Raw genomic sequence first — 12,086 nt, forward strand, 5'->3', positions numbered from 1 at the left:
AAATTTAAGAATCATTTTAATCAAGGAGGGTTGTGAGATGCAAATTGATGGAATGAATAACCTCTTCAGGGAAATAAAAACAGAAAAATTTCGAACTTTGAGAATGAAATGGACATTCAGATACAGGATACATTCAGAATTCCAAATACAGAGGAGCAAAAAAGAACCTTTCCATGGCACATCATGATTGAATTCCTAATTTACAGACAAGGATATAATTTTAAAATCCTCAAGAGAAGAAAATCAGGTACACTTTAAAAAGTCCACCCTAAAAAGTGCCACATTTCAAGGCAAGGCAATAAGAATCACTTCTGATTTCTCAGCATAAACTCTAAAAACCAGGGGAACTTGGAATCATGTGCTCAAATTCCTGAAAGAAAGCAATGACCAAAATGGTTGTATCCAGCAAAGCAATTCTTAAAAATCAAAGAAGGAAAAACAAAACAATAAAAACAAAAAAACAACTTTTCAACATGAGCAGAAACTAGAAGAATTGATATCTACTAGACTGACACTACAGATCTTATTTAAAGAAACATTCCACTCAGAAGAAATAAAAACAGAACAAAACAAACAAAAACCTAAACTGCAGAGCTCACAAATGAACAAATTTCCTTTGAAGACTAGCTTAGCAAATGAGACATGGGGCCAAATTAAACATTAGAAATAAATAATAATAACAAGATTTAATAAACATCTCTCTATAATAACATTGAATGTAGATGGTCTCAACTCTCTAATTAGAAGATAGGCTGGCAGAGGAAATTATAAAACAAGAACCAACTATATGTTGTTTGTAAGAGACTCAGGCAAAGACAGAAAAATTTGAAAGTGATGTATCATGCAAATAAAGTATCCCAGACAAGCAGGAGTACTGCTCTCCTATCTGACAAAGCAGACTTCAAATCAAAATTAATAAGAAGAAACAAAGAAGGTCACTTCATACTGCTAAAGGGAATAATCCAACAAGAAGATATGACAATAATAAATATTTATGCCCCAAATATGGGTGAAACTAATTACATAAAAGAGACACTACTCAAGTGGAAGCCTTAGATAGATCCCAGTACAATAATACTGAGTGATTTCAACACACCATTCTTACTATTACATACGTCATCCAAGCATAAACTCAATAAGTCTCTTTGGCCATAGAAAATATTATAAATCAAAGAACTGTAACAGACATATATAGAATATTTCATCCAATAACAGCTGAGTACACATCCTTCTTAGTGGCTCATGGAACCTTCTTCAAAATAGACCATATATTAGGCCACAAAGCAACTGTTAGCAAATGCAAAATTGCATCCTATCGGATCATAATGGAATAAAATTAGAAATCAACATGACAAAACCTACAGAAACTATATAAACATGGAGATAGGACAATGACTTTTGAATGATGGAGGAATGATAGAATAAATCATGTGAAAGTTTAAAAGATTCTTAGACTCAAGAGAAAAGTTATACAGCATACTAGAACCTCTGATACACTATGTATGTGGTTCTAAGAGGAATGTTTATAGCTATGAGTGCCTACATAAGAAAATCAGAAAGATCTCTAATGATACATCTCAAGGCTTGTGAAAAAGTATAAATGAATTCCTACACCAGTAGAAGGAAGGAGATAATTAATATCAGTGCTGAAATCAATGAAATTGAGATAAAAATACAAAGATCAATGAAACAAAAGAGTTGGTTCTTTGAAAAATTCAACAAGATTGATAAGCCCTTAGCCAGACTAATAAAAAGAAAAGAGAGAAACCCCAGAATAACAACATTCAATATGAAAAAGGAGAAATCACCACAGGCATCATAGAAAAAGCAGATCTTTAGGGACTATTTTGAAAACATATATTCCAAAAAATTAGAAAACCTAAAATAAATAAATAAATTTCTAGACACATATGATCTGCCAAAAATAAAATCTGAAAATATATCTCATACTTTTATATGTCAAAATGGATCCTATTTTTATGTATAACTGAAAAGGACCAATATATAAAAAAAGATGAAAGATCAATAACATATAATAAGATAGAAGCAGAAATAAAAAGCCTTTCAGCAAGGAAAAGTTTAGGATCCAATAGATTCCCAGCTGAATTCTACCAGATTTTTAAAGAAGAACTAATGATAATACTCCTCAAATTAGTTCATGAAATAGAAATTAATGGAACATTTCAAAATTCATTTTATGAAATCAGTATCACAATTATACCAAAACCAGATGAGCACACATCAAGTAAATGAAGGTATAGACCAGTATTCCTAATGAATTTACATGCAAAAATTCTTAATACAATGTTAAGAAATCATGATCAACAAATATTAAGAAGATTATATATCACAAGCAAGTTGGTTTTATCCCAGAGATGTAAGGATGGTTCAGCATACACATATCAATAAATATAATTTATCATATAAATAGAATTAAGGACAAAAATCACTTAGTCATCTCAATAGATGTAGACAAGGTCGTAGACAAAATTCACCACTCATTCATGATAAAAATACTGAAGAAACTAAGGATAGAAGGAACCTACCTCACCACCATAAAGGGTATGTGACATTTCCAAAGCCAATATCAGTAAACGGGGGAAAACAGAAAGCATTTTGTTTGAAATATGAAACAAGACATGATGTCTACTCTCACTGTTCCTGTTTATTGTAGTAAATTAGGTAAGAGAAAGGAACTAAAATGGCTAAAAGTAGAAAAATCAGAACTCAAATTATCATTATTTGCAATTGATCCTATACATAGAAGATCCATAAAACTCCATCAAAAGACTTCTAGAGCTAATACACAAATTTGGCAAAGTGGCAGGTAACAAAATCAATGTACAAACATTAGTAATCTTTTTATATACCAACAAAGAATCTGCTGAGAAAGTAATCAGGAAAAGAATTTCATTCAAAATAGCCTCCAAAACCCATAAAATAACTAGGAATGAATCTAACCAAGGAGGTGAAAGACCTCCACAATATAAAGTATAGAACATTGAAGAAAGTTGTACATAATAAGGGGATTTGTTGTTACATACTGGTACATGCACACTCTATGACAATATAATTTGGTTTATAGGATTCCTCAGCACTTTCTCTGGATCTTTGTAGTTAAGACTTTTCTATATATTAAGCATATTAGTTTTTTTGCCTAGGACATAGATTGCAAGTATCTCTATCTAATTGTCATTTATCTTTTGCTTTATAATATCTTAGGGATTGATGTAAAAATTTTACATATATTTAGTGCAATTTGTTAATACGAATTTCACATTGTCAGTCTGAAAACAGAAAAGAGAATCCTTTATTCTATGTATTACAAATATTTTTCATAGCTTTGAGTGTTTTTCTTACTCTATTAACAGTATCTTTTGATAGGTAGTTCCTCATTTTAATACATTAAGACTGACCAGTGTTTTCCCTTTTGATTAGTGCTTTTTGAACTCAGTCTAAGAAAGCATATTTTGAAGTAATGATGATATTTTTCTATGTTATTGTCAACAGTCTATGAATAATTTCTCACTGTGTTACTCACACTGAGATGTGAGGAGCTGGGTGAGTTTGTGAAGTGTTTTCTGCTGGTGCATGAGATACAAGTTAGAAATTTAGTCAATTATTAGAAATGTTTAGGGGAGTGTGGCCTTACCATGGCATGCAAGACAGTGAGGGGTGAACTAGGCTCCCTGGTTGGTGAGGTGCTGTCAGACTCCAGTGGAGAGTCGAAGGTGACCCAGCTGTGTACCAGTCGTGTGCACTAGGACCAGGCATGGATACTAGAATATTCAGGTATTAAAAAAATATGACTTTAGCATAGATAATGTTAGATGCACACTTTAATAAACTTTACTTTTTCCTTTTTACATTAGTTCGTGATCTCCTTGGATACTAATTTATTTTTTGAGGATGGTGTAATGTGAGGGTCCAATTTTGCTTTATTTTTCACACATGGTTATTCTATTTTCTGATAACATTTATGCAATTTACTGTCTTTTCCTCATGGCTCTCTGCGTCATGGAGCAACTGTGTTTGCAGGGCCTCTTGCACTCCCTCGATTCTATTTCATCGGTCTTTGGTTTTTCATTGCACCAGTGCCACACTATTATGATTCTAGCTTTAAGGTAATTCTTTTTTTATGTTTTCTTTTTTTTATTGGTTGTTCACAACATTACAAAGCTCTTGGCATATCATATTTCATACATTAGATTGAAGTGGGTTATGAACTCGCAATTTTACCCCAAATGCAGATTGCAGAATCACGTCGGTTACATCATAATTTTACATAATGCCCAATTAGTAATTGTTGTATTCTGCTACCTTTCCTATCCACTACTATCCCCCCTCCCCTCCCCTCCCATCTTCTCTCTCTACCCCACCTACTGTAATTCATTTCTCTCTCTCCTTGTTTATTTTCCCATTCCCCTCACAACCTCTTATATGTAATTCTGTATAGCAATGAGGGTCTCCCTTCATTTCCATGCAATTTCCCTTTTCTCTCCCTTTCCCTCCCACCTCATGTCTCTGTTTAATGTTAATCTTTTCTTCCTGCTCTTCCTCCCTGCTCTGTTCTTAGTTGCTCTCATTATATCAAAGAAGACATTGTTTTTTAGGGATTGACTAGCTTCACTAAGCATAATCTGCTCTAGTGCCATCCATTTCCCTGCAAATTCTATGATTTTGTCGTTTTTTATTGATGCATACTACTCCATTGTGTATAGATGCCACATTTTTTTTTATCCATTCATCTATTGAAGGGCATCTGGGTTGGTTCCACAGTCTAGCTATTGTGAATTGTGCTGCTATGAACATCGATGTGGCAGCATCCCTGTAGCATGCTCTTTTAAGGTCTTCAGGGAATAGTCCCAGAAGGGCAATAGCAGGGTCAAATGGTGGTTCCATTCCCAGCTTTCCCAGGAATCTCCAAACTGCTTTCCAAATTGGCCGCACCAATTTGCAGTCCCACCAGCAATGTACAAGAGTACCCTTTTCTCCACATCCTCGCCAGCACTAGTTGTTGTTTGACTTCATAGTGGCTGCCAATCTTACTGGAGTGAGATGGTATCTTAGGGTGGTTTTGATTTGCATTTCTCTGACTGCTAGAGATGGTGAGCATTTTTTCATGTACTTGTTGATTGATTGTATATCCTCCTCTGAGAAGTGTCTGTTCAGGTCCTTGGCCCATTTGTTGATTGGGTTATTTGTTATCCTATTGTCTAATTTTTTGAGTTCTTTGTATACTCTGGATATTAGGGCTCTATCTGAAGTGTGAGGAGTAAAAATTTGTTCCCAGGATGTAGGCTCCCTATTTACCTCTCTTATTGTTTCTCTTGCTGAGAAAAAACTTTTTAGTTTAAGTAAGTCCCATTTGTTGATTCTTGTTGTTAACTCTTGTGCTATGGGTGTCCTATTAAGGAATTTGGAACCCGACCCCACAATATGTAGATCGGAGCCAACTTTTTCTTCTATCAGACGCAGAGTCTCTGATTTGATATCAAGCTCCTTGATCCATTTTGAGTTAACTTTTGTGCATGGCGAGAGAAAGGGATTCAGTTTCATTTTGCTGCATATGGATTTCCAGTTTTCCCAACACCATTTGTTGAAGATGCTATCCTTCCTCCATTGCATGCTTTTAGCCCCTTTATCAAATATAAGATAGTTGTAACTTTGTGGATTAGTCTCTGTGTCCTCTATTCTGTACCATTGGTCCACCTGCCTGTTTTGGTACCAGTACCATGCTGTTTTTGTTACTATTGCTCTGTAATATAGTTTGAAATCTGGTATTGCTATACCACCTGATTCACACTTCCTGCTTAGAGTTATTTTTGCTATTCTGGGTCTTTTATTTTTCCATATGAATTTCATGATTGCTTTATCTATTTCTACAAGAAATGCCGTTGGGATTTTGATTGGCATTGCATTAAACCTATAGAGAACTTTTGGTAATATTGCCATTTTGATAATGTTAGTTCTGCCTATCCATGAACAGGGTATATTTTTCCATCTTCTAAGATCTTCTTCTACTTCTCTCTTTAGGGTTCTGTAGTTTTCATTGTATAAATCTTTCACCTCTTTTGTTAGGTTGATTCCCAAGTATTTTATTTTTTTGGAGGATATTGTGAATGGAGTGTTTTTCCTCATTTCCGTTTCAGAAGTTTTGTCGCTGATATACAGAAATGCCTTTGATTTATGCGTGTTGATTTTATATCCTGCCACTTTGCTAAATTCATTTATTAGTTCTAGTAGTTTCTTTGTAGACCCTTTTGGGTCTTCTAGGTATAGAATCATGTCATCTGCAAATAGTGATAATTTAAGTTCTTCTTTTTCTATTTTTACACCTTTAATTTCTTTCATCTCTCTAATTGCTCTGGCCAGTGTGTCGAGAACTATATTGAATAGAAGTGGTGATAGAGGGCATCCCTGTCTTGTTCCAGATTTTAGAGGGAATGTCTTCAATTTTTGTCCATTCAGAATGATGCTAGCCTGAGGCTTAGCAGAGATAGCTTTTACAATGCCAAGGTAAGTTCCTGTTATCCCTAGTTTTTCTAGAGTTTTGAACATAAAGGGATGCTGTACTTTGTCGAATGCTTTCTCTGCATCTATTGAGATGATCATATGGTTCTTATCTTTAAGTCTATTGATGTGGTGAATAACATTTATTGATTTCCGTATATTGAACCATCCTTGCATCCCAGGGATGAATCCTCCTTGATCATGGTGCACAATTTTTTTGATGTGTTTTTGTATTCGATTCACCAGAATTTTATTGAGGATTTTTGCATCTAGGTTCATTAGAGATATTGGTCTGTAGTTTTCTTTCTTTGCGGTGTCTTTGTCTGGTTTCGGAATCAGGGTGATGTTGGCCTCATAGAATGAATTTGGAAGAGCTCCCTCTTTTTCTATTTCCTGAAATAACTTGAAAAGTATTGGTATTAATTCTTCTTTAAAGGTTTTGTAAAACTCCCCTGTATACCCATCCAGTCCAGGGCTTTTCTTGGTTGGTAGTCTTTTGATGGCTTCTTCAATTTCATCCATTGATATTGGTCTGTTCAAATTGTGTTTATCCTCCTGACTCAGTCTGGGCAAATCATAAGACTTAAGAAATTTATCGATGTCTTCACTATCTTCTATTTTATTGGAATATAGGTTTTCAAAATAATTTCTAATTGTCTTCTGTATTTCTGTAGCATCTGTTGTGATATTGCCTTTTTCATCCCGTATGTTAGTAATTTGAGTTCTCTCTCTTCTTCTCTTCGTTAGCATGGCTAAAGGTCTGTCGATCTTATTTATTTTTTCGAAGAACCAACTTTTAGTTTTGTTAATTTTTTCAATAGTTTCTTTTGTTTCAATTTCATTGACTTCCGCTCTGATTTTAATTATTTCTTGCCTTCTGCTACATTTGCTGTAGTTTTGCTCTTCCTTTTCTATGGCTTTGAGATGAAGTGTGAGCTCATTTATTTGTTGGTTTTTTCTTTTTTCTTTCTTTTCTTTTTTTTTTTTGCAGAATGAACTCCAAGCAATAAATTTTCCTCTTAAAACTGCTTTCATTGTGTCCCATAGATTCCGATATGTTGTGTCTGTATTTTCATTTATCTCTAAGAATTTTTTGATTTCCTCCTTTATGTCTTCTGTAACCCATTGATCATTCACTAACATATTGTTCATTTTCCATGTGATGTAGGATTTTTCCTTCCTTCTTTTATCATTGATTTCCAGTTTCATTCCATTATGATCAGATAAAATGCATGGTGTTATCTCCACCCCTTTATATTTACTGAGGGTTGCCCTATGGCATAATATATGGTCTATTTTTGAGAAGGATCCATGTGCTGCTGAGAAAAAAGTATATCCATTTGATGATGGTTGATATATTCTATATATGTCAGTTAAGTCTAGGTTATTGATTGTGGTATTGAGTTCTATAGTTTCTTTATTCAACTTTTGTTTGGAGGATCTGTCCAATGGTGAGAGAGGTGTGTTGAAGTCACCCATACTTATTGTGTTGTGGTCTATTTGATTCTTGAACTTGAGGAGAATTTGTTTTATGAATGCCGCAGCGCCATTATTTGGTGCATAAATATTGATAATTGTTATGTCTTGTTGGTGAATGGTTCCTTTTAACAGTATATAATGTCCTTCTTTATCCTTTTTGATTAACTTAGTCTTGAAGTCGATTTTTTTCGATATGAGGATGGCCCCCCTGCTTGCTTACGAGGACTGTGTGCTTGGTATATTTTTTCCCATCCTTTCACCTTCAGCCTGTGTATGTGTTTTCCAATCAGATGTGTCTCCTGGAGGCAGCATATTGTTGGATTTGTTTTTTTAATCCATGATACCAGCCTATGTCGCTTTATTGGAGAGTTTAAGCCATTAACATTCAGAGTTACTATTGATATATGGTTTGTACTTCCATCCATGTTTGATTATTTATCCTTTTTTTAAAAAAAAATTTAGTTTGTTTCTCCATGATTATCTTTCCCCTTGCCCTCTGCCTTTACCGAGGCACTTCCCTCTGATGGTTTTGGTTATTGTTTTTCATTTCTTCCTCGTGTAGTGTTTTGCTCAAAATGCTTTGCAATGCTGGTTTTCTGGCTGCAAATTCTTTTAACTTTTGTTTATCATGAAAGATTTTTATCTCGTTGTCATACCTGAAGCTTAATTTTGCTGGATACAGAATTCTTGGTTGGCATCCATTGTCTTTCAGTGTTTGAAATACATTGTTCCATGACCTTCTTGCTTTCAGTGTCTGTGATGAAAAATCCGTTGTTAACCTTATTGGTTTACCCCTGAATGTAATCTGTCTCCTTTCTCTTGTAGCTTTTAATATTTTCTCTTTGTTTTGTATATTGGATATCTTCATAACAATGTGTCTTGGCGTTGGTCTACTGTGATTTTGTGTGCTCGGTGTCCTGTATGCATCTTCAATTTGTATATCTGTTTCCTTTTTTATTTCTGGAACGTTTTCAGTAATTATTTCATTCAGCAGGTTTCTCATTCCCTTGGTTTGAATCTCTGTACCTTCTTCTATCCCGATGACTCGTAAGTTTGGTTTTTTTATGTTATCCCATAACCCTTGGATGTTTTTCTCGTGATTTTTTACCAGCCTTTCTGAGTTGGCTAGACTCTTTTCAACATGATATATTTTGTCTTCATTATCTGACGTTCTGGCTTCTACTTGATCCACTCTGTTAGTGATACTCTCAATTGAGTTTTTAATTTGGTTTATCGTTTCCTTCATTTCTAGAATTATTGTTTGATTATTTTTTATAATCTCTATCTCCTGATAAAGATGCTTAACTTCTTCTTTTATCTGTTTATGTAATTCATTCTCAATGTGTTCTTTCACTGCTTGAATTTGCTGTCTTGTATCTCTTTAAGGTTCCATTCCATCTGTCTAAGGTGTTCCTTGAGTTCTTTATATGACCATTTTTCTGATGACTCTAGGTCCTCCTGAATATTTAGGTTGTCCTGCATTGTTTGTACTCCTTTTCTTCCTTGCTTTTTGAAGCTGCTCATGTTACTTCTTGTTCTGTTTGACTGCTGAGTTACTGTTTACTCCTATAAATTTATTTGATGCTTGGGAGGAAAGGTATTAGAAGGGAAGGGAAGAAGTCACTAAAGAGAATGAGAGTAAGCAGGTAGAATTCAGGGAAGGGGGGATAAGATAATTGAAAAGAAACGAAAAGACAAAAGAAGAAAAAAAAGGAAATAAAAAAAGAAAAAAAAATTTTTTAAAAATAATAAAATAAAAAATTAAAATTAAAATTGGAAGAAAAAAATTTTTTTAAAAATTGTAAAAAAAAATTTAAAAAACAAGAAAGAAAAATGAAAATGAAAGAAAAACCCAAATCAAAATAAAAAAAAGAGAAAAGAAAAAAAAACTAATAAATGCAGTCTTAGAGTTTGATTAACTTCTCTTCCAGTAGGTGGCGCTGTGCCCACCAGGCCAAGTTTCTCCTGTCAATACGCGGGAACCAATCACTGTGCAGCAGCTCCTCCTCCCAGACTGGGCGAGTCTCCAATCCTGAGTGCCTAGGGCCTCCTCTTGTGTCTAGTCACTTCCCCACTTTTCCTCTAGCAAGGCCCCTCTCACGGGTGCCGCTCACCACAATACTGGGTACACGCCAGGTCTCCTGATCCCGGGAGCCCTGTTGTCATGAATGACTGGGCACACTCTTCCAGTTTGCCATTCCCTCAGACCCTAAGTTTGTAGAGCTTGGGGCTAAGAATCCTCAGCAAATTTTACTGCCCCTCTGGTAGCCACGCCCTTGGTCGCTGGTGCAAGAGACCTCAGCTCTCAGCACTGGTGGGAGTGGTAGTTCCGTGCCGCCGGTCCCACGCCACCTCTAATTCCCTCGGTCTGGCTACTGCGCTCACAGGAGAGCTGGGAGGGGCCCTTAAGGTTTCCCTGATGTGTGGAGAGGGAAGGCTAGGGGATTACACACCTGTAGCCGCAGGATTCAATGAAGTTATCTCCTCGGCCGCAGTCTGATGACGTCAGTTCTCTGCCATGGTGGTATCTCTTGCAAATGGCGACAGTTCGTTTCCCTTTGCCGGGTGACCAATGCAACGGGTGGGTCCTTACTGTCTCTTCCAAGCCCCGTTTCAAACCTGTGGCCTACCTATGAAGGCTCGGTTGGCATTACCTCCGTAGGATCAGAAGGGCTGACCCGTTGTTTCAGCCGGATGGATTAGTGCTGAGTCGAAGCTGTTTGTCTGCAGGAAGCAGGCGAACGGGAGCTTGAATTCAGCCGATCCGGGCTCAGTGTGTGTTCTGAGAGGCCCAGACTGTTCACCCCAGATCCACGTCAGCTCAGCATTGCCTAGTGATCCTGAGCAAACAGATTTAGGCTGTTTACGACTCCCTATGCCTGCACAGCTGAAGAGGTCAGAGACTTGATCTCTCCGCGCCCGCCGCCATGTTGGAATCCCCGAATATCTTTAAGGTAATTCTTGATATTTGGAAAAGTAAGTTCTTTTATTCTTTTTCAGAAGTATCTTTATTATTTTCAGCCATGTACCTTTTTTTAGAAATTTTAGAATCATATTATCAAATTGCCTACAATCTCATGCACATACGATCTTTAAGACTGATAAAATTCTATTTAATCTATAGAACTATATAGTCATTTAGTTTTATGTGGTGTTGTGATACATCTTCTGTTGCATTTAATACTAATCATTTGGTTACACATACATTTATTTTTGATCTTTTACCGAACTGCACTTTTGAGTTTTGTGCATATTTTTTTAAAAATAAAATATTCTAGAAAAATATAACAGTAGAGCTATAAAAGATACAAAACCTAGGATTTAATACAATGAAAGATATGCACAATGTGTACACAGAGATACCATGCAGTTTTAACTATGTTATCTAATATCTATTTCTACCATTACAGAGGCTGTTAGGTTTTGTATATTGAGCTTGTGGTGCCCCCTTTTAAAAACTTCTACTTAGGATCTTGGTGTTTTCCTAAGGGAATGATGAAATAGGAGGAATTATTCTATTCCCTTCCCACATGTACTACAGTGCACCAGTAGATAGAGCAAGTGAGAGGTTCTCAGCTCTGTTATCTGACTTGGTAAGGAATGTTTGTTGTGCTTCACTCAGGAAGTGATGAAGCTTGTAGTTTTCTGTTAGATCCATTTTTTCATTATGGGAATTTTCTTCTATTTCTAGTTTGTACTGATTTTCCTCTGAAACTTAGAGGTATTTTTGATGAATTCTACCATTTTTTTTTTTTTTTTGGTTTTAAATCAGGCCTCATTAAAGTAGGCCCAGGGCCAAATATGTCCGCCACATTTTTTGGGTTTTGTGATCTAAAAATTGTTTTTGCATATTTAAAAATTTTTGCAGGGGGATCAAAAGAAGAATACTATTTCTGACATGTGTCAATTATATGAAATACAATTTCCTTGTTCATTTGTAAAGTTTTATTAAAATATAATACAATCATTTTACATATTGTCTGTGACTGCTTTTGCAATACAGTGCAGAATGGAGCAGTTCTGACAGAGGCAGGATAGCCTGCAGATTCCAAAATATTTACAATCTATACCTTTACAGAAGAAGTTAGGTGACT

The sequence above is a fragment of the Urocitellus parryii genome, chromosome 4, assembly GCF_045843805.1.
Source record: "Urocitellus parryii isolate mUroPar1 chromosome 4, mUroPar1.hap1, whole genome shotgun sequence".
Classification (NCBI taxonomy): Eukaryota; Metazoa; Chordata; class Mammalia; order Rodentia; family Sciuridae; genus Urocitellus; species Urocitellus parryii.